The sequence below is a fragment of the Balaenoptera physalus genome (assembly GCF_965194825.1).
Source record: "Balaenoptera physalus genome assembly, chromosome: X".
Classification (NCBI taxonomy): domain Eukaryota; kingdom Metazoa; phylum Chordata; class Mammalia; order Artiodactyla; family Balaenopteridae; genus Balaenoptera; species Balaenoptera physalus.
Window position 1 is genome coordinate 16,287,359 of NC_138903.1, and position 25,959 is coordinate 16,313,317.

At 38.1% G+C, this 25,959-nt stretch overlaps 1 protein-coding gene and 1 pseudogene across 6 annotated transcripts in view; one reads left to right on the forward strand and one right to left on the reverse strand.

Moving 5' to 3' along the window:
• Nucleotides 1-25,959, forward strand: part of CDKL5 (cyclin dependent kinase like 5) — a 187,423-nt gene that overhangs the window by 24,080 nt on the left and 137,384 nt on the right. For 4 of the 5 annotated variants that reach the window (XM_082446994.1, XM_082446992.1, XM_082446996.1 and 1 more), the window contains exon 2: nt 8,422-8,475. The exons of the other annotated variant lie outside the window; for it this stretch is intronic. The gene's annotated coding sequence lies outside the window, so the exon portion shown is untranslated. The remainder of the gene's footprint in view (nt 1-8,421; nt 8,476-25,959) is intronic. 5 annotated transcript variants of the gene reach the window in all.
• LOC309652783 (cofilin-2 pseudogene) lies at nt 5,166-24,678 on the reverse strand (annotated as a pseudogene). Its single transcript, XR_014268746.1, has 3 exons — nt 24,580-24,678; nt 5,708-6,759; nt 5,166-5,393 (listed from the first exon to the last, which is right to left on the reverse strand). The product of XR_014268746.1 is annotated as a cofilin-2 pseudogene (transcript).

Sequence of the window (25,959 nt, forward strand, 5' to 3'; positions counted from 1 at the left end):
GTTAATTTTAAAAATTATTAAAGTTCTGAGTGATAAGAATGAACATACAACAGAAATATTTTGCCATAAAGCATGTTTCCTTGCCAGTATTTTGATGTAGGGCCAAGGCTTTTTTTTGAGTATGGATCAGCTGACTGAAGTTCTGTGTCATCTCTCTTGTAGGAATCCGTCCTGTCTGTGCAGTAGGTCCAGTTTTGATTTCTTGAAAGTGGAGCAATAATTTAGACAATTTATTAAACCATTTAGTGCAGGATTATAGATTTTAACAGATTTTTTCCTCCTTTTAATATTTTCTAACTCAGATCTAATTTGACAGCCACATTTTTAAAGTGACATCATTTTTATTGAATCTTGCCATAGCATCCAACCTAATTTTCACAGAACTATAACCTTCTTTTAATTGGCTTACGTACTGTTTAGTTGAAAACCATATCATGGTTACCACAAGAGGAGTGGACAAATATCAGTAGTTTTGGGGAAGAAGTGCAAGTGACTTCTGGATGCCAGGCATGCAGCTCAATTTAAGGGAGCAGAAGTGTGAAGCTGAACTAAACAGTTACCTATTAGCCAGAAACATTTTGTACTGTAGGCATCAGCTGGTCTGTTTTACAAAGGTAATGAGGAGTTGGTAACTGTTAGGTCTGTTAAGTGACATGCTGGAGGCCAATAGGGCTTGAGTGCACAGAGCAAATGAACTTTTGTAGTGCCTTTCATACTTTTCAAAAAGTCCATTTTCCATCAATAACATGCTTTTTTTTTTTTTTTTTTTTTACAATATAACAGAGATAACTGAATTACTCAGAGTGCTTGGAGAAAATCACTCTGTTCAAATAAGATTGCCGTGAAGCCTCTTCCCCAAGTAGTTTCCCCCTTTTCCTAGACATAGGTAGTTTCTACCTCTTCTGGGCCTTTAAAACACCTCACATATACCTTTTTGCATTTCTAACATGTGGTTAATTCACCTACCTGTTCTCTTCTATAAGCTCTTCCTGCAATGAGCTTCTGTACAGCATGTCTGATCCATAGTTGGTGCCCAACAAATTGAATAAAAGAGAAGTTGTGGCCATTTAAACAGATGATACAACCCAATCTCCCTGAGATGTGGTTTTCACTGATGTGCCATAGAAAGTAAGCCATCATTATCTATAAATAAAGTCCGGAAAAGATTTTAGTATAGTTATATTCAGTTGAGTGTATTATATTCTATGTGTCCAAGATACTGTGTTATGGCTACAAAGGTACTGAGTTTAATAATACATGGTTCTTGCTGGAGAGGATGTGGAGAAAAGGGAACCCTCCTGCACTGTTGGGGGGAATGTAAGTTGGTGCAGCCACCGTGGAGAACAGTATGGAGGTTCCTTAAAAAACTAAAAATAGAATTACCATATGATTCAGCAATCCTACTTCTGGGCATATATCTGGACAAAACTATAACTCAAAAAGATACATGCACACCTATGTTCATAGCAGCGCTATTTACAATAGCCAAGACATGGAAACAACCAAATGTCCATTGACAGATGAATGGATAAAGAAGATGTGGTGTACATATATATATATACAATGGAATACTACTCAGCCATAAAAAAGAATGAAATAATGCCATTTGCAGCAACATGGATGGACCTAGAGATTATCATACTAAGTGAAGTAAGTCAGAAAGACAAATACTGTATGATATCACTTATATGTGGAATCTAAAATATGACACAAATGAACCTATCTATGAAACAGAAACAGACTCACAGACATAGAGAACAAACTTGTGGTTGCCATGGGGGAGGGATGAATTGGGAGTTTGGGATTAGCAAATGCAAACTATTATATATATGTATAACTGAATCACTTTGTTGTACACCAGAAACTAACACAACATTGGGAATCAACTATACTTCAATTAAAAAATAATAATACATGGTTCTTGTCTGTGCACATGTATCCTAATAGCACAATGGGAATTTATGGAGAGGCAAAATTAATTGGAGCCTGGAGGAATCTGAGCGGTTTGAGAGTAGATAGAACCTGAACTGGGCTGTGGATGGTAACAACAATTAGGGCTTTTTGGCACGTATTTACTACTTTATGGCATTTGATAGTCTGGATCTCCTTCAAACTGTCTTCCCTTCTTTTCTGTCACACACTCCCAGTCTTCCTACTCCCATTTCTAGTCTCCTCCCTCTGCAGTATCTTTGTTTTCTTTAACATTCTGCCTTTGGCCACTTTCCTCTTTCTGTCCTTGTGGTAATGCTTTATTGTTTTAACCCTAACCCTGAGCTTCTGGAAGTATGCTTTTCTCTCTTCTACACATCCACAACACTTCATCAGCGTCCCTTTTACAGCATTTCTCTCTCTCTCTCTCTCTTTTTTTCCCCACTGTAGTTGTATACATACATTCCCCCTACTGGACTGTAACTTCTGAGAGCAATTTGCACCTTTGCAGTTCTTAAAGTATCTAGTATATAGTTTTGTGAGTAGTAAGTGCCACATACCTTTCTTTTAAACTTCTTTCCCCAAACTCAGCCCCTCTTCCAGACTTTCCTTTTTCTGTTCATAGTACTAGAGTTCTTCCTTTAATTCCACATTCTGGTTAGCAAGTTCTGCTGCTTCTGTCCTCAAAGTGTTATTCATAGCCACACCATTCTTTCCACTCTCATGCCAATTAAAAAAACAAATATTGAGGGTGTATTACATTCTAAGCACTGTGTAGGTGCTGGAAATATAAATATTACAGATCCAGTCCCTTGTTCTTAGAATACTGGTGGGGCAGAGAGAGACCCAGTCTGGTACTGTCGAGACTCTGTATGTCGAACCCTTCTCTGTGCTGGGTGCTACTGTAACACAGACCTATTACACTCCTTTTCCATAGGCTGCTCACCTCCAAGGGGAAGAGGCCTAGAAAGTACAGCTACTGGATTTCCTCCCAGGCTTTAGCCTTCTTTTTTCTTCTTCCTCCTTCCTTTTTAAGATTTCACATATAAGTGATAGCATACAGTGTTTGTCCTTCTCGGTTTATTTCACTTAGCATAATGCCCTTCAGGTTCATCCAAGTTGTTGCAAATAGCAGGATTTTCTTCCTTCTTCCTCCTTCATCTTCCTTCTTCTTTCTCCTTCACCCTTCCTCTTCCTTTTGGTTCCTGCCTTTGTAACTTGACTGTGTCGAGTGCTGTGTTCCAGTTGCCTTTTGCCATGGGAACTTGTGTTCTTTGCATGTCATTGATATCACTAGCTACCGTTTGAGGGCTTACAGTGTGAAGTGTGTAGCAGAATGAAAAGCAAGACCCACTTGAAATGATACTAGTTATATTCAGCAAGTTTCAAACTGAGTTCTTTTTTTTTGTTTGTTTTTATTAGTTATCAGTTTCATACATATTAGTGTATATATGTCAATCCCAATCTCCCAATTCATCCCAGCACGACCCCTGCCCCCCCCTGCTTTCCCCCCTCTTGGTGTGCATACATTTGTTCTCTACATCTGTGTCTCTATTTCTGCCTTGCAAACCGGTTCATCTGTACCATTTTTCTAGATTCCACATATATGCATTAATATATGATATTTATCAAACTGAGTTCTTGGTACCTGCAAAGTTCTGTTCTAGGCATCTCCATATCCAAAGGCCAATAAGTCTCCCATAATCCTAGTCTAATTGATATGGAGACGCATATAATGATACAAAACCAAATATATTGTCACTAGAATTACAAATAAAGGGCTGTGGGGCTTCTGTATCACAGCATATCACATCCTGTTTGGGTTGCAGAGAGGGGAAGACACTCATATATGACTTCATGTAGAGGGGTTGCTGTATGAAGTCAATCAATGAAAGGATGTCAGCTGTGGTGGTTGTGTATGCCAGGGGAAGGGAATTGCTTGATGGAGTCATGGAGCGGGAAAGTATCAATATAATCTATACCAAGTGGTTCTCAGAGTGTGGTCCCAGACCAGCAGCATCAGCATCACCTGGAAACCTGTTAGAAATGCAAATTATTGGGCGCCACTCCAGACCTACTGAACCGGAAACTCTGGGAGTTGATCCCAGAAATCTGGGTTTTAACAAGCCCTCCAGGTGGTTGTGATGTGCTGAAGTTTGAGAACCACTGGCCTACACTTGCTTGGTCAGAGAAAAGTCAATTGCCCTTTACTTGAAGAGTAGGGTTTAAGAAAAGCAGTGATGAGAACAAAAAGACAGGATTACAATAGAGACCTTGAATACTAGAGTAGGAGTGTGTAGGGGCCCCCCCAGGGAACCATTTCAGTTAAGAAAGGGACCTTCTGGGGGCTTACTTTAGGAAGAGTGAGTTGACAGACTTTTATAGGGTGAATTAAAACTAAAAGATAATTGAAAGTGGTGAAGTAAATTAGGGGAGGAGTAGCCTTGGGAAATGAAAGGAAACCGCTGCCAAGGAGCAATGTGGCTGGATAAGCCTTGACAGCCACCTGGGTAAGTGTCCAGACAAAGGTAACTGCCTCAGAATAAGCTGAGGCTTTGAACCTGGTGTTGGGAGAGCATGGTGGTGCCTTCTGACACAGTGTGGGCAGAGGGTAGAGATGCCACATGGTATGGGAAGTGGGATATGGGGGAAGGTAATTTTTTCTAAAAATAAGAATAGCTTCTTCCCCAGAATGATACAGGCTCAGTGTAAGAAACACCATAAGGGAAGGTGAGGGCAAAAGCAAAATCATTTCGAATCTCACTTTCCAGTGAAAAGCAATACATTTTTCTATTTAAATATCTGAGTATCCATTTGCGTATTTAAACTCAGTGTTTTATACATAGAATTATACAATCCTAAAGACAGAATTCCTTAGGTAAATTGATCTTGAACACCTGTCAATGTTACACACATGAGTGTACCCAGGTCAGTGTGTGTTTGGAAATTGATGAATTTTATATTTGAGAAACAAAAGGTTTATATAAGCAGCTAATTGTTAAAGAGTGCAGTTTCATTTCACATGGTCATCAAAAGTCCTGTCCATATCATTTATTACAGAGGAAATCTGGCGCAAAACAGTCTCAGATGTCTGGTATGCCAACATTAGTCTAGGGAGAAGAACCCCAACTAACTGTGTGTGTGTATGTGTGTGTGTGTGTGTATATATATATAAATATATATATATATATTTTTTCTTTTTGTAGTATGCCACAATTTTTATTGCAACGTGGCCATTTTTGTGAGGGTGGAGAGTTTGATCTCAAAAACAATGTTCCATTTAAGGCTCTTTTATACAGAAATTGCCATCATGACTGATATTCAAAATATCTTTAGTGTTGGAAGACTTACATGGTAAACATAAAACTCCTACACTTATTCAGTAGTGTACACTCAATGGAAAACAAAAAGGCATTAATAACAGCTATTTCTTTTAAGAAGATGCGCAGTGGTTAAGAATCCGCCTGCCAGTGCAGGGGACACAGGTTCGAGCCCTGGTCTGGGAAGATCCCACATGCCGCAGAGCAACTAAGCCCGTGCACCACAACTGTTGAGCCCCTGTGACACAACTACTGAAGCCCGCATGCCTAGAGCCCGTGCTCGGTAACAAGAGAAGCCACCGCAATGAGAAGCCTGTGCACTGCAACAAAGAGTAGCCCCCGCTCACCGCAAGTAGAGAAAGCCTGCATGCAGCAACGAAGACCCAACGCCGCCAAAAATAAATAAATAAAATAAATTTATATTAAAAAAAAAAAGATACGCAGGTATGGGAATGAACACTGAGGTACTAGGATAAGTTGATGACACAGTTAACACAACTTAATTGGCATTCCTTTTGGGGTAGGGGGTTAAACTCTACAAAAAAAATGCTTTCAATGCATAGTGTTATATCCGTGCTGCTATGTCACAAAAAATAGGCTTGCCAAGGCAGGTGAGGTGTACGAATGCTCAAGCCTCACAGAACTTCAGTCAAGTGCAACTATAAATAATACTGAATAAAGTTTACCATCTCACCAGTGGATAATACTTTCAAGGCATTCAATTAGCTTAACCCTTTGTAGTGTTCTAAGCTATTCACATTGACAGTCACATTCATTGTAGTGCTTGCTGCAAGGGAGGCATAACCAGTTGTTTTGGCTAAAATATGATGGGAAGGCGTTCCTTGGGTTCTACATAAAAGTAACAGTATTAAACAGTCTAATGGCAATCTCTTGATAGTCTGCTTACATGAATGATACTTCCTTCATTCATTGTGTTGGAAGGACCCAGTGGGAAGAGGAAGGAAAAAAAACAAAACCTAATACTATTCCAATTGACTGAGCTGGGGAAATGGAAGCTCCTTAAGATCCAGATGGCACTTGACTGTCATTTTATAAGGGTTTTCCTTCAAGTGAAACTACTACCTTGCCTTCCAATTTCTCTCCAAGTGTTGAATGGTCCTTTATATCATCCAAGCCATTTATTTGCTACTCATGTTTAATACCTGTAAATTTCTTTTTAATGGCATCTTTAGAGCTAGCATAAATCATCTTGCTTTTTAAAGGTGCACTTTCAGGAGCCCAAGATCTGCTTTGCTTCCTCTACAATTATTTGTCTTTTGTCATCGCTTAAACAGAAGAGAACTGCTTTCTTTGTTTTTTTGATCTCCTCTTGTGTAGAAGATTTCCTTACTTTCACATCATTAAAAACGTTGATGACTTCATCATTCACTGTAACTCCAGAAGCTATAGTGCCCGCGGCTGAGGCCGCTCGGCCTCCGGCGGTGTGGCACTGTGAGGAGAAGGAGGGGCGGCCGGGAGTGCGGCCCAAGAGGCGGCGGCTGCTCCCCAACTATATTTTAAGACGAAAAAGGTGAAACGTTGTGTCTTTTATTAGAATAACAAGGTTATTCTCGTGTCTTACAAGAACCAATTAATATTGGACATAAAATGGTCTCATACATAGGCCAATAGCAAGTTCCAGAATTCTCTTTTTAAATAGGCAGCTAGCTACCAGTGAATTTCTTAAGCGACAAGCAGAGATGTGGAATACAGTTTGCTCATTTCTTAGTTTTGTGAAAAAGGTTTTTTTCATTGACAGAATATACCATGTTCTATAGTATGATTTTTTTTTTTTTTACTTAAAATATTATGGCCATTTTTCTGTATCACTGAATATAGTTAAATAATTTTAGTAGTGGTATGATTTTCCATTTATATGATGTGATATCGTTTACTTTATCAATCCTACATTGACTAATGCTAGGTGGTTTTTTGTTGTTGATTATTATGAATAGCACTGCAGTATACAGCCTTTGCAGTATCCATCTTTGTGCATTTGTCTGATGGTCTCCTTAGCATAAATCTCTAGAAGTAGGATGGATTTTTGAATCAAATGGTACTCATACATTTAAAATGTTGATACCTATTGCCAGATTACTTTCCAGAAACCTTTATATTTCTACCTACTGTGAATGTGAGTTCACATTTTCCCAAGAAAGAGCACTAGATATTTGTCAGTTACTTAATCATTACCAGCCTGATAGGTTAAAAGAGATTTCGCTCTCTCTTTTTTTTTTACTTAATTGATGACTAGTGAGATTGAACAGGCTTTCATCGATTTATTAGACAGTTGTATTTCTTTTGTGAAAGGTCGGTTTATATCTGTTCTTTTTCTGTTTTCTCTTTGAGTGTTTACGTTATACTGATTTGTAAGATGCTACTACAATTCTGGGACCAATTCCACTTCTGATCATCAACTAGGATTCTGCATCTAATTCGTGTGTGTGTGTGTGTGTGTGTGTGTGTGTGTGTGTGTGTGTGTTTCCCATACCACCAAGCAATCCTCCATCATCAGCTGGGTGTCCTACAATTCAACTCAATTTTGACACTATCTGGAGATAGCATCAGATCCCACAAGGGCTCAGTCCTAAAGGACTGCCCCCCCTTTCAGATGCCAGTCACATGTCCAGATGGTCACCTGGGCTTCTGACTGGCTGGCTGCAGATTGGAGGTTCTAATGACCCCTCCTTGTGTTAGATTAATTTCCTAGAGCGGCTCACAGAACTCAGAGAAACATTTTACTTCCTAGATTAGCAGTTTATTATAAAAGGATATAATTCAGGGACCCGCCAAATGGAAGAGATGCATAGGGCAAGGTATGGGGGAAGGGAGGGGACGTGGAGCTTCCATGCCCTCTCTGAGACTGCCACTCTGACCAAATCTCCACATGTTCACCAACCCGGAAGCTCTCCGAACCCTGTCCCTTTGGGTTTTTATGGGGTCTTCATTAGGTAGCATGATTGATTAGATCATTGGCCACTGATGATTGAACTCATTCTCCAGCCCCTCCCCCCTCCCCAGAGGTAGGGTGGCAGTAGGACTGAAAGTTCCAACCCTCTGATCATGTGGTTGTCTCCACTGGCAAGCCACCCCCACCCTTAGGTTACCTAGGGGCTTTCTAAGTCACCTCATTACCATAACAAGAGACACCTTTGTTGCTTTCATCCCTTAGGAAATTCCAAAAGTTTTAGGAGTGCTGTGCCAGAAACAGTGGAACAAAGACCAAGTATGTATTTCTTATTCTTGTCACAATACCACACTAACATATTAAGGGTATTCAACTTTTGTCTCTTTTTTTATTATTATTTTGTAAATTAAGAGGTGTACATACTCATTCATTGACTTTTTTCTTTTAAATTTTTTTTTTTTTTTTAAATTTTTATTTATTTATTTATTTTTAATTTATGGCTATGTTGGGTCTTCGTTTCTGTGCGAGGGCTTTCACTAGTTGTGGCAAGTGGGGGCCACTCTTCATCGCTGTGCGCGGGCCTCTCACTATCGCGGCCTCTCTTGTTGCGGAGCACAGGCTCCAGACACGCAGGCTCAGTAATTGTGGCTCACGGGCCCAGCCGCTCCGCGGCATGTGGGATCCTCCCAGACCAGGGCTCGAACCCGTGTTCCCTGCATTAGCAGGCAGATTCTCAACCACTGCGCCACCAGGGAAGCCCTAAATTTTTTTAATTAAAAAAATTGAGGTATAATTGATTTACAATATTATATTAGTTTCAGGTGTACAGCATACAGTGATTCAAAAATTTTATAGGTTATATCCATTTATAGTTATTATAAAATATTGGCTATATTCTCTGTGCTGTACAATATATCCTTGTTGCTTATTTTATACATAGTTGTTCATACCTCTTAATTCCCTACCCCTATCTTGCCCCTTCCCTTTCCTTCTTCCTACTGGTAACTTCTAATTTGTTCTCTATATCTGTGAGGCTGTTTCTTTTTTGTTATACTCACTAGTTCTATTTTTTTTTTTAGATTCCACATATAAGTGATAACATACAGTATTTGTCTTGCTCTGACTTATTTCAGTAAGCATAATACTCTCCAGGTCCATCTATGTTGTTGCAAATGGTAAAATTTCCATCCACAAAACAAAAAAACAACCTACTGAATGGGAGAAAATATTTGCAAATGATATTACCAATAAGAGATTAATATCCACAATATATAAACAGCTCATATAACTCAATATCAAAAAACCCCAAGCACTATGATTAAAAAATGGGCAGAAGACCTGAATAGACATTTTTCCAAAGAAGACATAGAGATGGTCAACAAGCACATGAAAAGATGCTTTTCATCACTAATCATCAGAGAAATGCAAATCGAAACCACAATGAGATATCACCTCACACCTGTCAGAATGGCTATCATCAAAAAGACCACAAATAACAAAAAAACTAAAACAAAAGTAACAAAAAACCTAAAAATAGAACTACCATATGATCCAGCAATTCCACTCCTGGGTATATGTCCAAAGAAAATGAAAACACTAATTCAAAAAGATACATGTACCTCAGTGTTCATAACAGCATTATTTACAATAGCCAAGATGTAAGCAACCTAAGTGTCCATTAACAGATGAATGGATAAAGATGTGATACACACACACACACACACAGACACACACAGAGGAATATTACTCAGCCATAAAAAAGAAAGAAATTTTGCCATTTGCAATCCATTGACTTTTTAAACTATTTTATAGTGAAGCATGATAAACACTTAAGGTATACAAGACATCAGTGAATTGTCACAAAGCCAACACTTATGTAACTTGACCCAGGTGAACACGTAAACACTGACACCCCCCCCCCACCCCCCCGCCGGCCAAAGTTAGTAGTGTATCAAGGGCTAGGAGAAATGGGTGTGTTCTGCCCCGGGTTCAGACAGTCCACAGTGCATTTTCTATAGAGAATTTAAAATCCATGTAACTACTGACTAAAAGTTGGTCTGCTTTTTATTATCACCACGCACTGACCATTTAAAAAAATGTGTGTGTGTGTAACATGTGATTTACTCTGTGTCTAGTTTATCTGTCCTTATTGGTTGGTGCTTGTATGCACAAAGAGATATTCTCCTACATTATCTTTTAGGAGCTTTATTGTTTTGACTTTTACATTGAGATCTATAATCCATCTGAAATTAATGTTGTATATGGTATGAGTTAGAGGCCAATTTTAATTTTGTTTTCCTTTATGCATATCCAAATGTCTTAGTACCATTTATTGCAAAGATCAAACTTTCCTCACTGGTCTGCAGTGACAACATTATTGTACAAAAAGCATCCATTTCATGTATGATATTTCTGTGCTTTCTGTTCTTTCCTTTCATCTCTTTGTCTTATACATTGTCTTAATGACTGTGCTTCGTAATAAGTCCTGATATCTGGAGAGAAAGTCTTTTTGTTATTCTTCGAGGTGTCTTGTTTTCCTTGGCCATTTGCATTTCTTTATACATTTTTGAACCAGCCTACAAATTTCCATTTAAAAACTTGTTAGGATTGCTTGGGATTCTATTGGATCTCTAGATCAATTTGGATAGAATTGACATCTTTACAATGTTAAATCTCAAGAACATGGAACATCCCTTCACTTATTAGGTGTCCTTTAATTTTTAAAAATACTGTTTTCTTTAGCTTTCTGTGTAGAGGTTTACCACTTTTCTTTCTGTTTTTGATAGGAATTTGATATTTTTTGATGGTATTGTAAATGGTATTAAAAATTCATTTTCTAACTTTATTGCTGGTATATAGAAATACAGTTGATTTCTAGATATTATCTTTTGTATCCCTCAGTTTTGATAAACTGATTTTTTTCTGATAGTTTATAGCTTATTTTGGATTTTCTATATGTACAGTCTGAATAATAGTTTTTTCCCTTCATTCCCAGTTGTCATATTTTTGTCCAGCTTTCTACTTGTTTGCAGTGGAACGGTTTGCCTGAATTACGCAGGCAGCTTTACTGGAAGCAGAAATTTTTCTTAAATAAAAAGTTCAAACTGTATTCCATTCTTATTTTTTATTTGCCTTTGAATTTAAACCCAAATCTCTGGGTACTTCAACAGCCATGAAGCTCAGAGAAAGGTACTAGTATCTTTTGAGACATCATTAATGTCCCTAAAGGCTATATAAACAGATCTTATAAAAATCTTTATTTTAAACCTTTAAAATTTAGTTTTAGTGGTGAGAACTCTTAATGTGTATCCCAAGGACTTATGTATGAAAGCTTATCAGTAGTTTAAATAATTCCTCAAAGTAGTGGAGTCACTAGTGAAGCCACAGCGTACCTCTCGTGCTGTCTTAAGCATCATTCCTAGAAGCCACCCACCCGAGGTAGCCCAGGGAGCTCTCCACTTTGCAGAGGGCATTGGCTTGCCAGGGTAATGCCATGTGGTGCCAATAGAGACGAATTGCAGGAAGAACTCTCAGAACTGCGTGGGGAGAGAAGTGGCGTATGAGTGTCAGTGTGGGGAAGTGTCAGATAGTGTTTCATGGAGGAAAATTCCAAGTTGACTAGTAACTTGGTGGGTTGCAGCTGAGGGATCAGAGTCTTGTTGCAGCTTGTCCTCTGGCAATGCCATGCGTGCCTCTCTGAACTGGAGGAGTCTGTGGGCTACTGTCAGTGAGGTAGCCAACAGATGCTGAGGAGTCTCAGGAAAAAGTGATTGCAGCTTAAAACAGACAACCTCTGCAGGCTCCTCTCCACAGGGGAGTCTGTGCCATCCTGGTTGTGGAATTTCAGTGGTAGCAAAATGGAGCTGTAGTGATGGACCAGCAAGAGGCAATTATGACAAGCAAGGGCTCTATTGACTATTTTGGGAATTATGGGAATGGGCAAACAGAAGCTGCAGCTGTAATTACTGTCGTGGAATGAAATCCTCACCACCACCACCCCCCCTTTCACAACACTTTACGCGTGATGGGTGTTCAGTTAACGTGGTATGTGTGCAAATTGTCATTAGACTTTAGAAAACTTTTAGAAACTATTGCAAGTGATGACTCAAATGTGCTCATTAAAAATATTAGTGTCTTTAACCAATCTAGCAGGTAAAATAATTTTATTATTCCTCTAGATTACAATTTTTAAAAGATCAAGTTTAGAGGAAAATCTTGTTCTAATTTTAGAGCATGATATATTTGAATTCAATTTGCAGTTTTCTATCTTAAAAAAATAGCTGTAATTATAAACAGCAAATGGATGGGGTGTGAGACTGATTTAAGTTAAAAAAAATTGTGACCTTAATAATTCAGAATGCTCTGTATTCTTTTCAAAATGTATTGACACTGTAAGTAAAATTTATCTTTATAGTAAATGTTTTAGGATTCTGTAGAAAGCCACATAGAGTAAAATGCTACTTATTTATTTTCCCAGTGGTGTTTTACTGAGTCATTTTATTAGTTGTATGTGCCTTTCTTGAGTTGGAAATTTATACAGGGGGCTAAAGAAATCCTTTCCACCCAAAATATAAATTCTATACCATTTTGTGGGTAGAAGCCCAACGGTGAGCCTTAAGTAAACACAAATGCTAGCTTTTACAGTTTTTAATGTGTTTTTATAGAATAACACTATCTTGTAAAATAGTCTGTTTCTGAGAGTTTTTCTAGATGGAATAATTTTAAACACTCCTTAAGGATCTTCCTTTCAAATAAGTTATGAGGTGACTCCTTTTGTAAAACAAAGGTTCATTTATTAGCATGAATAATATTTCCTGATCTTTCCCTCTCCACTCCATGCATATTTTAGCTACTTATAAAGCTGGGTTTTCATATATAGTAATTTTTCTCAGTCACAGGGAGCACTTTAGAGATCGGTACCTGAATCTGGTATTTAATTATAGTTCTTCCTTGTGGCAGTATATCTTCTCAATTGTGAGTTGTTTTTATGCCCTTGAATGTGGTAGGCTAACTATAGGATATCTTAATGTCATAGTCATGAAAGAAATAGTTGATAATTTATAAAAGCTGTATAAAAATGTATGTTAGGCTGTTAAGGTTAAGTTCCAAATAGAGCTTGGGGAATCTTTAGAAAACGTGACTTTAAAAAATATATATATTGTTGAATCAGACTTACTAGTATCTAGTTCAGGCCTTGAGTGCTTAGTATATATTTGTTTCTTTTTTGGGGGAAGATGTTTCTAGTGACTACTTGATAAGTTTTGTATTTTTATAATTTTATAATTAGAATTCATGGGCCCAATTCACAGAAGACTTCTTAAAAATAATTAATTTTTAGTCCATTTGTCTCTTCTCTTAGCAAGTCCCCAGATGACAAATTGATTAAAACAACACTTAAATAAACTGAAACATTAACATTTATTAAAACAACTTGGAATAAACAAATACTATAATTTGGATTATTTAATATATATTTTTATGTGCTATATGTAGGAAAATAATTAAAGATGAAAGTAATTGAGCAGTCTTTTTTAGGAATCACTTGATAGAAAGCAGAGAACATTTCCCACTTATAGAAGTAAATGGATGAAGTGTACCTGGTTATCTCAGGAAAAATTCAGCTTAGTATTAACAGGGAAATGGCTTTCAGTCATTCAGTCCGTTCTGTCAGTACTGCTGGATTACAAATTAATTGCTGAATTTTGAGTATATTGCTCAGGATTCAGTATGAGAAATTGAACCGCTGTGAGTGTTATTGAATAAGGGATTTATTATAGTACTCAGACTGTATACAGATTGTAGGAGTTGCTGGGAATGTGAAAATCAGGAAGCAGAAGGATCAGAAAAATAGTCACTAATAGAGCCTCCTGAATTACTGGTACAGGCGTGTAAGTCAGAACTTAGTGGGAAAATTTTAAGAAGCAAGTGTACACAGACATCAAAGTGAGAATGCAAAGAGGATGATCCTGGAGAGGTCTGTGGAAGGCTGTTGCCTCTGTGTAGCTGTTGCTTCCCTGGGTACAAAGCCCAGAGTCAGGCATCTGTTGTTGGGTCTTAGGCCACTGTTGATCAGGTGAAGAAGAAGAGCTGGACACAGAGGGGATAAGAGGAGAGTTGAGGACAAGCTGAAACCTGCCCCAGGCACCTCTGCATTTATTCTCACCATGTCTTATCGTAAAGACCTTCCAAGAGTTTGGCCATCTCTAACTCGGTATACTGTACAGGGAAGGAAATTCTGGGAAACACAGTTCCCAGGTGGACCAAGTTTACAATAGAATGATCCAGTGCATTGTGCTTCCCATTTTGGGCTGCTCTTTCAGATTCATCTCATCAGTAGATGATGAGGATGTTATAATACTTTGAGCCTCAAGATTTCCATTTCCTTATGGTATTTACTGAGGAACTGTTCATATGCTATTATCACTTGAGGATTTAAAATGCTGTACTTTGAATAACTTTTCTTCTTTTTCTTATTAACACCATGGCCTTTTCCTAATGTATTTTATTATAGTTTCTCTGTACCTTATTTACTGATTTTTCTCTTTGTTATTAAAGTTTTACAATCCCAATAAATTAATTACAGGTCAGAAAATATTCAAATTTTGGAGAGGAAAACAGGTACAAAATTTATTTTTTTAAAATATTTATTTATTTATTTATTTTTGGCTGCGTCGGGTCTTAGTTGCGGCATGCGGGATCTTTCGTTGTGGCGTGTGGGCTCTTCGTTGTGGCACGCGGGCTCCAGAGCATGTGGGCTCTGTAGTTGCTGCTTGCGGGCTCTCTAGTTGAGGCGCGTGGGCTTAGTTGCCCCATGACGTGTGGGATCTTAGCTCCCTGACCAGGGATTGAACCCGCGTCCCCTGCATTGGAAGGTGGATTCTTAACCACTGGACCACCAGGGAAGTTCCTTATTTATTTATTTATTTATTTCAAAATTTAAATATGAATAACTACATAGTCTTTGGTGGATGTGGGATTAAAAATAACTGAGTATGCCATAAGACTTTCTGCTGACTTTCTGAAATGATCATACTCCATTCTAGTAATGGTGAATAAAAGGAGATGACCTTTTGCAAGAGATTTTAATTTGAGAATGTCTAGGCTCTTTGAAATACAGAGCCTCAAAAATTTGTCAGCTAGGTTGATACATTCAGCCAGCAAAATTAAGTGGTCTGCTGTTCTCAGACTCCCACTACATCCTTTGTGCTCCAGGTCTGCTTTCTGTCTCTGCAGTGCATGTGTAACACTTTCTAGTTGATTTTTTTTTTTAATGGATGATCTGACAGGGTAGGGGAGTAAGGACATGATGAAAGATAGAAAGTGCTGAAAATCGTTTTCATTTATCTCCTTCCTACAGTCCGTAATGGGGTGGGGGTTCATTTGTCTATTTCCCATTTAATTTTCCTTTTTTTCTTCTCTAGAGTTGGAGAATCTCTTCTAATTTCTTTTAAGAACATTCACTGATAATGACTGAAGTATTCTGGAGAGTTAGATGTACCTCTCAGACATAGTCTTAGAATATTTTTTAAAATTAATTTTTATTGTAGTATAGTTGATTTACAATGTTGTGTTAGTTTCTGCTCTACAGAAAAGTGAATCAGTCATACATATACACATATCCACTCTTAGGTTCTTTTCCAAGATAGGCCATTACAGAGTATTGAGTAGAGTTCCCTGTGCTATACAGTAGGTCCTTATTAGTTATCTATTTTATATATAGTAGTGTGTATGTGTTAATCCCTGTCTTCCAGTTTATCCCTTCCCCTAGTTCTAAATAATAATCTTCACTTGCCTCCATCATGTTTTCTTTATTCTTTGATAGTAATTAATTGATAACACTTTTCTTTGGAGTTTAGACTCAGTGACTCACCTCTTCTCTCTGTATTTTATCTTTTGAAAATGAAGCCTCATTTTATTTTCCATAGCTCAGGAAGAATACTTCCCATTTGTAGTCCTCTGACTGTACTTTGTGTGTGTCTTGTTTCTGTGGTTTCTTTCATGAAATCTGATAGGGCTAAAGGTAATTGAAGTGTATTTGCTTTCCTCCACATCAAATAAGTGCTTTACAAATATACCTCAGCAATTCTGCTTATAGATGGCTCTTTGATTTGTCAGTTCTTGTTTTTTGTCTTGGTACAACAGAAGATGATTTACTTTATAAAGTAAGTTGAAGGTTTCTTTGCTTACAAGACTCTGTAAATTATCAATAATGTTGATAGTGCAATGAAATTTTAGAAGTGGTTCTAGATTTAGCATAGTTCTAAATTGTTTAGGCTGAGTAGAAAATTTTCCAATGATATTGTTTTAACTTAATAAAATAACAGTGCTTTGCAGGTAATTTAATTGTCATCAAAACTGGCAAGACTAAAATATTGCTTGCTTTAAAAATGTTTTATTTACTTTAATAAAAATATTGCTCTTAAAATGCTAATGACATTTCATGAATCTATTATTCCTTATGGGTCTTGACATAACTTACTTGTCTCATTTGGGGAATTTCTTTAAGCACAGGCTCATAACTGAGATGATAAATCCCACTTTCTTGAGATATTAGCCTTCTTATTTCTGTCATCTATTGTGTTAAATGAATCTTATTATTTAATTACTAATAATAGTTGTTTTTTTATTACATGGCTACTGTGCATCAGAGGCTCTACTTACATACCTTGAATCCTCACCTATAAGTAGGTAGTATTAGTCCCTCTTAGTGAATGAGAAAAGAGACTTAAAGAGGTTAAATAACTTGCTCATGGTCACATAATTAATAAAGGTTGACACCCAGGTGTGTTAGTATTCTCAGAAGAATAGACAGAAAGGTCCAGGTAGAGGAAGGGTTTGTGCCAACAAGCAGTACACTCGGCCTGATTGTTCATCATCTTAATTAGTCTTGGATTATTGAAATAACGTTATTTCATCTTCTAAGAAGGACATATTAAAGTGTAGAAACTAAAAGAAAATTCACTTTTGATTTTTAAAATTATTAGGATATGTTAGCTTATGTTAACAGTCATGCATATGTTTGCATTATTCAGAATAGATACTAGACAATTTTTAAAAATAAATAAATTTATTTATTTATTTATTTATTTATTTATGGCTGCGTTGGGTCTTCGCTGCTGTGCTCAAGCTTTCTCTAGTTGCGGGGAGTGGGGGCTACTCTTCATTGCGGTGCACAGGCTTCTCACTGCGGTGGCTTTTCTTGTTGCGGAGCACAGGCTCTAAGTGTGCGGGCTCAGTAGTTGTGGCTCGCGGGCTCTAGGGTGCAGGCTCAGTAGCTGTGGCGCACGGGCTCAGTTGCTCCAGGCATGTGGGATCTTCCCGGACCAGGGATCGAACCTGTGTCCCCTGAATTGGCAGGCAGATTCTTAACCATTGCGCCACCAGGGAAGTCCCAATAGACAGTATTTAAATTCAGGATGTGCATGGGTTTCTTTAAAATATTGAATCCTGTGTCTATGATTAAGTAAAGTGGGAGTTATTTCAAGGAAAATGATGATACCACACTGAAGAGCAGGCACCATGGTAACCAGGAAGTTGTCTTGTTTTCCCACCTACTCTGTTGTGAATGGGGAGAGGGCCCTTCAGTCAGGCTAGAGCAGAGCTCCTCCTCAGAAGCTGGTTAGGAGACTTTGATATAAGCTTTGTTTCCTCATTCCTATAATGAATGGGTATGGTTTATTCTAGCTTTTAAGATTCTCTGATTCCCTGAAGAAGAAGATGGTAGTTTGTATTTCAGAGGGCTTTAGGTATCATATGTATGGAATTAAAAACACAAGTAATTAAGTTACTACTGTGGAACTGTAAAGCACAATGTACTGTGGCTAATCCACATACAGATAGTAGTTGACAGTAATATTGTTTACAAGTTCATTCTCTGTCAGTTACTGTTGTAAATATGCGTAGTCAATTCTTAATTATTTAAGAATTGTTAGAGTTGTTTATCCCTGTATCTTTCTTTTAGAAATGTGGATCATTATTCTCTCTCAGTTGATAGGCAGAATAGAGTTGAAATGCTGATACAGGATATAGTGGAGATATGGTATCTAGTTTCCAGGAAATTATGTTTTATCTAAGGGAAATAGATGTGTATGCAAACAGTAAATGTTTAACTAAGTATGTAATGAATGTCATGTAAGTGCTGTATGTAAGAATTTATAGACTGGCTTTTTGAATTTTTATCATGGGAATCTGTTAGTTAATCTTAACTAAAAAAGAACGCAGAGTTTATAGAGAATAACTTCTAGCTAGGCTGAACAGAGAGGAAGTTATAATTTACTTGATTTTAAAAAAAATGATGGCTAATATTTCAGTTGGCAAAGACTGGGGGCAGGGGTGGGGAAATGATTGGAACAAAGGCATAGAAATGGGAAAGTGAAAAGGCATGTTCTAGGTGTTGATTAGTAGGTGTAGTTGCTTTGGAGCCAAGGATTCTTATAGTGGAAGAGTGGGTGATTGTCAAAAATTATAGTTAAATTCACAGGAAAGCAATTGCCGAAGGTTATAGTTAATTTCAGATTAAGTAACATAACTACTATGAGCCTAAATTTTCCCCTCTGTAAAATAAGGTCAGATGAGATGATCCCTAACCTACTTAATAGGTGTTCAGTAGGTATTTGTTGAATGAATAAGTGAGTGAGCAAATGAATGAATGAGTGAAAGAGATGTCTTTAGCTATTTTCCTTGACATCATTGCCTTAGAAATTTGGAATTTTGGTAGGCAGTAAGAAATTAACAATTTTTGATAGTAAAATGATATAACAACTTTAGTCTAAAAAGAATAAGTCATGGTCTTTTACTATAAATAATGGTTATGTGTTTTAAAATTTGTTTCTTTCTGTAGGAGTCAGTGGATCCCTGTCTGGACTATGAATTGTCAGGGCATTTTTGTTTTAAAATACACTTTCTTTCTTTCTTTTTTAAAAATTCATTATTTATTTATATATTTTTTGGCTGCGCCTCCGGCATGCGGGATCTTAGTTCCCCTATGAGGGATAGAACCAGGGCCGTCTGCTTTGGGAGCAAGGAGTCTTAACCACTGGACCACCGGGGAAGTCCCTGTCAGGGCGCTTTTAACACTTAAAATATTGAGTCTTAAACATATTAAGTATTTTTGTATAAAAATATTTTAAAAGTGAATTAAGAGTTTAGAAACTTTTATAGCAATTTAACATTTTTACTGTATTTTACAATATAATTTACATGGGATTAAAAAAAAAACTAGACTATTATTCTAAATAGTTTGAGAATCTTTGGTCCGAAAGATTCCAAAGTTTTTGGCTTTGGGTAGATGAAATGCCATGATTACATGAACTCATCTCTTTCCAAGGCATCTTTTCTAAGGATTCTAAAAGGATGTGATTATAATGTATTCATCTGAGAAGTGACTTCATAATGGAGCCTGAGAATACCCATAGAGCAGGTTATATTCTTGATGAAGCTGCCTTATGTTGGAAATTAAGTTAAATCTTGAGATTCTTATATTCTCAATTTGTATGACTTACATTCCTTACTGTTGACCTGAAGTTCAACTTTGTATTCATTCAGCTATCCATGATATCTCTGCATTTTGCAGTATAAAACTTCCCATAATAAATGACAATTAAATGACCCCATAATTGTCAATCATGTAATATTGTTTTCCATATGCTCCTCTATGTTCCCAGTTTCAGTTATGCCCGGTAGTCAAGGCAGAAATTTTATAATCATCTAGACTTCTCCATAACTCATTCATCAACTATTTTTAAATTGGCACTGTGTCTTTTGAGTACACCTCCTAAAAATCTCAAATCTATCCACGTTTCTCTCCTCACTGCTGCTTTAGTTGAGATTTTCATCATTTTCTGCCTGGCCTCCATCAATCAGTAGCTTTCTGATTAGTGTCTCTGCCCTAACCCTCTTCCTGCCTCCATGGTGATTTTTCTGAAACATAATACTGATAGGTACTCATCTAAAAAGCTGCTCTTGATTTACTGTTGTCTATGGCAGTAGCCTTCAAATGTCTTGTGCAGCAGTTGAATCCTTTCTTAAAATATAGGGAAACATACCTGTTGCATGGCATACAAGGCCTTTAATGATTTAGTCCCTGCCTTGTTCCTGTCATTCCTGGACCTGTGCCCTAGATTTCAGAGAAGCTGAATGACTTGGGTTCTATAAACACTCCTTGTTTTCTGGTTTCTTTTTTTTTTTTTTGGCCTATTTTAGCAAGAACTTTTCCTCGAATGCCTTTACCCTTTTGTCTGTCTCATATTCTGTTCTTGTCTTAAGACGTCACCTGAATCTCCTGAGTGATGAGTGTCTTTTGTATGCTAATGGATGACTTCTGGCAGAGGCCCCTAGATGACACCAGGATGGGGCCTGGTCACCAGAAGGACTAGCCATGATTAGAAGGTTAGAACTTTCAGCCCCCTTGTCCTATCCCCTACCTCTGGGGAGAAGAGGGGGCCAGAGATTGAGTTCAATTACCAGTGGCCAGTGATTCAATCAGTCATGCCTATGTACTAAAACCTCCATGAAGACCCCTAAACAACAGGCTTTGGGGAGGTTCTGAGTTGGTGAACACATTGAAGTGCTGGGAGGTGCTGGGAAGGTGATATACCCTAGGAGGTCATGGAAGCTTTGCTCCTCTTCCCTCCACCCCCTGTAACTTGCCCATTGCACCTCTTCGATTTGGCTGTTCCTGAGTTGTATCCTTTATAATAAACCAGTAATGGTAAGTAAAGCATTTTCTTGAGTTCTGTGAGTCATTCTAGAGAATTATCAAACCTGAGGAAGGGTTTGTGGGAACCCCCAAATTTTTTAGCCGAGTCAGACAGAAGTGCAGGTGCCCTGGGGACCCGGGACTTGTGACTGGCATCTAAAGTGAGGGAAGTCTGTGGGACTGAGCCCTTAAACCTGTGGAGTCTGGTGTTAACTCTGGGTAGTTAGAGTAGATTGTAGGACGCCCAGGTGTTAGAGATTCGATGTTGGAAAAGATGCCACATATCTGGTGTCAGGGTGACTTAACCTCAGTTTACAAATGGAAACAAACCAAAGCTTCAAGAGACTGCTCAGCTTAATATTAAGTTAGTATGTGGGAGAGAGCTATAGCCTAAAAGTCCTCTTAACCGTATCTTCTTTTGTTTTGTTTTATTTTTAATTGTAATTTCCTTGAGGGAAAGAACCTATCTTTCTTTTCTTTTAACATATTAAATTTTTATTATTTATTAGTTATGTGTTCAAATCTCTTGAACTTAATTGAATGCTTTCATCAATTAATGGCCTTGATAAAATTGCTTGTAATTTTGACTGTTCTTTGTTTGGTCAAAGTAGTTGTTACTTATCCTTCTAAAGTTAGCAGGACAAACAGCTGGGGAAGTACAAGATCTTTAGCTTGATTTTTTTTTTATTCTTATTTTTTGAGTTCCTTCTGTATTTTAAATAGGACACAAATATCTCTGTAAATAAAAATAACTTCCTCCCAACCCATTTGGAAAATATCCCAGACTTCTTTTTCATGCCTTGCAAAGTTGCTGCTGTCTAGTTACTATTTGTTCTTTCTCTTTGAAATAAGTGACCCTCCCAGGAATAGCTTAATCACCAGATGTTTGGCCAGCAGTATTCCACTTATTCTGGTTTTGTAGTTTTTCTGAAATAGGCTGAAAGGTAATCACTCCATTCCTTCCCTTGTTCTAAAATGATTTTACTCAATTGCTCTTGAAACTTACCTTGGTAAGTGATTTGGAACTGAAATGAAAAGAGAGAAGGTAGGCTATATATATTTTATACTGGTCCTTTATTAACTGACATTTATTAATTGAGAATTTTGACACTCATTTTCAGTTTGAGAGGTTCTGAGTGTTTAGAAATGAAACTGTGGGACTTCCAACAGAGGATCCTTATTTTTTAACTGAAGAAATGAAAGTTGTCAAGGTCAACCATAAAGCTGATACTTTGCCTTGGTGAGAGAAACCCAGGATTTAGAGTCTTTCTGATGTAATTTTCAGTCTACCACGAATCCGGAGACTTGATAACATCAGTTTGTGACAGCATTAACATTGTTTAGCCTGGAAGCAGCCTTTGTGAATTTTCCAGATTATTTAACAGTGTTTGAAATCGGTTGACATCTTCAGGACCAATAAACTCTACCATGTACTTTTTAAAAAATAAATAAATAAATAATTAATTAATTTTTGGCTGCATTGGGTCTTCGTTGCTGCGCGCGGGCTTTCTCTAGTTGCGGTGAGCGGGGGCTACTCTCTGTTGTGGTGAGCGGGCTTCTCCTTGCAGTGGCTTCTCTTGTTGCGGAGCACGGGCTCTAGGCGCGCGGGCTTCGGTAGTTGTGGCACGCCGGCTCAGTAGTTGTGGTTCACGGGCTCTAGAGCGCAGGCTCAGTAGTTGTGGCGCACGGGCCTAGTTGCTCCACGGCATGTGGGATCTTCCCAGACCAGGGCTTGAACCCGTGTCCCCTGCATTGGCAGGCAGATTCTCAACCACTGTGCCACCAGGGAAGTCCCTCTACCGTGTACTTTTATCTTTTTCAATTAGTAGATTTTTCAAACTTCAAAAAATAGCAATAAACCTCCTCTTTCAAATATATCATATATAGAATCAGTGTACAAAACAGATATAAGTGGTATTTAATTAGAATACAATCTTAAGTTTAGTTTTGATTTATTGGAAAATAAATCATCTAGAAAGTTCAAATTTGTGAAATGCTATATTAGAGTATTTCACTTCCATTTCTAACTTAAAATAACTGAATGGATGTACCATAATTCATTTAATCAGGCCCCTCTTGATATTTAGGTTGTTTCCATTCTTTTGCTTTTACACACAATGCTGCAGTGAATAGCATATGCTTATCGTGTGTGTGTGTGTGTGTGTGTGTGTGTGTGTGTGTGTGAGTGTGAGAGAGAGAGAGTGTTTTCTGAGGATAAATTCCTAGGAATGTAATTGCTGTGTCATTAGAATATGTTTGTTTTTAGTTTTGAAAGATATCAAATTGGCCTCCAAAAAGTTGTATCTATCTATCTATTTATATACATTCCCACCAGCAATATATGAGTAAGCTTAATTCCCTCATGCGTTCATCAACATGGTACGTTAGTTTTGGGTTTTGCTAATCTGAAAAATTGTATCTCAGTGTAGTTTTAATCTTCAGTTTTTATTATATGTAAACTTGCGTAACCTTTTATATGTTTAAGAGCCATTTCTGTTTCCTCTTCTGTGAACTATTTGTTCATATCACTTTGCCCATTTTAAAAATTGGGTTTCTTACCCCTCTTATCAAGCGATAGGAACATTTTATGTTTTAGGGTTCTTTCTTTTTGTGATGTAAGTTGCAGATTCTCTTCCTCATTTTTAAATTTCTCTTTTTCCTTTGGTTTTTGCCTTTTTCATTTTTATGGATATGTAAACTCAAACTTAACATGCCTAAAATGGAATCCTGAATTTCTTCCCTTCCCTTAACCTGCTCCTTTTTTAGTTTTCCTCACATCAAGAAGCAGCAACCTCTATCTACTCATAGCCCAAGCCCCAAACCAAGAAGTTATCTTTGATTTGTTTCCCTCACTTCCCGTCTCTAATCCATCCCCAGCTGTATTGGCTTCCCCTCCAAATATATCCTAAATCTTTCCATTTCTCTTCATGTGTACCAATTTAGTCCATCCCGCCCTTATCCTTTCACCTGGGTGGTTGCAGTGGCTTCCTAGTTGTTAAACCCCCAAATTGATAGCTCCCCTTCCAGGCACAGAGCCGTTCTCTACTCTGTAGCTTGTGTGATCTTTTCAAAATGCAAATCACCTGGGCTTCCCTGGTGGCGCAGTGGTTGAGAGTCTGCCTGCCAATGCAGGGGACACGGGTTCGAGCCCTGGTCTGGAAGGATCCCACATGCTGCGGAGCAACTAGGCCCGTGAGCCACAGTGAGAGGCCCGCGCATTGCGATGAAGAGTGGCACCCGCTTGCCGCAACTAGAGAAAGCCCTTGCACAGAAACGAAGACCCAACACAGCCAAAATTAAATAAATAATAAATTTTAAAAAAATTTTTTAAAAAATGCAAATCATCTGATTGTCATACCACCCCCTGAACCCATCTCCCATTCTTGTTCAAACCCTCCAGTGGTTCCCTCTGTCTCATGATAAAGATAAAACTACTTAAACAACTTGCTGTTTTTCCAGCCTCACCTTGTACTGGGTTATTAACCACCCAACCCTTGCCACCTTTGAGTCTCTTGTGTTTGCCATGTTCCCTCCTGACCTGGGACTTTTGCATAAATCATTTTCTCCTGGTGCATCCCTCCTCCTCCTGTAAGTTTATGTCTAATTGTCCTACAGATCTCAGCCCACTGAAAGCTTTCTCTGGAAAAGCCAACCCTCCCTAATTAGGTGGAAAACCTCTGTACAAGCCCTTGTAGAGCCTTATATCTCTTTTTCATAGCACTTACATTTGCAGTTTTACACTTATTGTGTGATCCTTTGATAAACTCCGTGAGATAAGGGGTTTTGTGTCTTTCCTTTACCGATATATTCCCGGTGACTCTCATAGTGCCTGGCATATAGTTAACTCTCAAGACATATTTATTGAATGATTGCTTACTTTTAAGTTCTCAGGTGTGGAGTTTAAAGAATGTACTGGTTTACCTTTTCTGAAAAAATGTGACTGCATTTGCTCTAGGCCAGTCTTTGTTCTCATCTTCTTTTCCCTATGGCTTTCCCAAGACCACTGAGATTCAGCAATCTCATCTCCAGAGTCTTAAAGCATTTCAGGTATGAAACGTATCTAGGCCAATGGTCTTGAATTCATTTGAAGCCTGTAGGTGTTCTTCAACAGCCTTGACCTTCAGTTCCTTCTCTTTTTTTCCATCTGAAAGTCAGCGTTTTGCTTTTTGTTTGGTTGGTGGCGTTTTTTGTTTGTTTTTGTTTTTTGGTTTTTTTGGAATAGAGGACAGTAACTTAGACCACATTTTCTGATCCACATCAACCCAGCAAAATCTAGGTGGCTCCCAGCTTCTGTAAGTTTGTTCTAAATTCAGTTATTTAGAATTTGGAGATCAGAACAAATTATCCCATAGAAACCATGATAAAATCGATACATTTTCATGCAAGTGCTTTCAAAACCTTTTACACCAATAGTGTATCTTAAATAGTACAGTGTTAGTGTGAACTCTGAATTTCTCTGATCCCAGTTTAGTTCCCTTTTTCTATCTGAACCTTGAGGCCCTCAGATTCTCAGGAAGGGCTGGGAGTTTAGTAGGGTTGGCAGTGCTAGGAGAAATATCAGGTAACTGGGTAGGAGATACATTGACTGGATTTCTTACCTTGTGGAAGGATTCTAAGGGTAAAGGGTGGGGAGGCAAGCTACATGTTTCACAGTTTGAAATTTTTAAAAAGTAATTAATTAATTAATTAAATTGGAGTATAGTTGCTTTTTTTTTTTTTTTTTAGTTAATAATTTATTTATTTTTGGTTGTGTTGGGTCTTCGTTTCTGTGCGAGGGCTTTCTCTAGTTGCGGCGAGCGGGTCCACTCTTCATCGCGGTGCACGGGCCTCTCACCATCGTGGCCTCTCTTGTTGCGGAGCACAGGCTCCAGACACGCAGGCTCAGTAGTTGTGGCTCACGGGCCTAGTTGCTCCGCGGCATGTGAGATCTTCCCAGACCAGGGCTCGAACCCGTGTCTCCTGCATTGGCAGGCAGATTCTCAACCACTGCGCCACCAGGGAAGCCCGAGTATGGTTGCTTTACACTGCTGTGTCAGTTTCTGCTTTACAGCAAAGTGAATCAGCCATACGTATACATATACCCCCTCTTTTTTTGGATTTCCTTC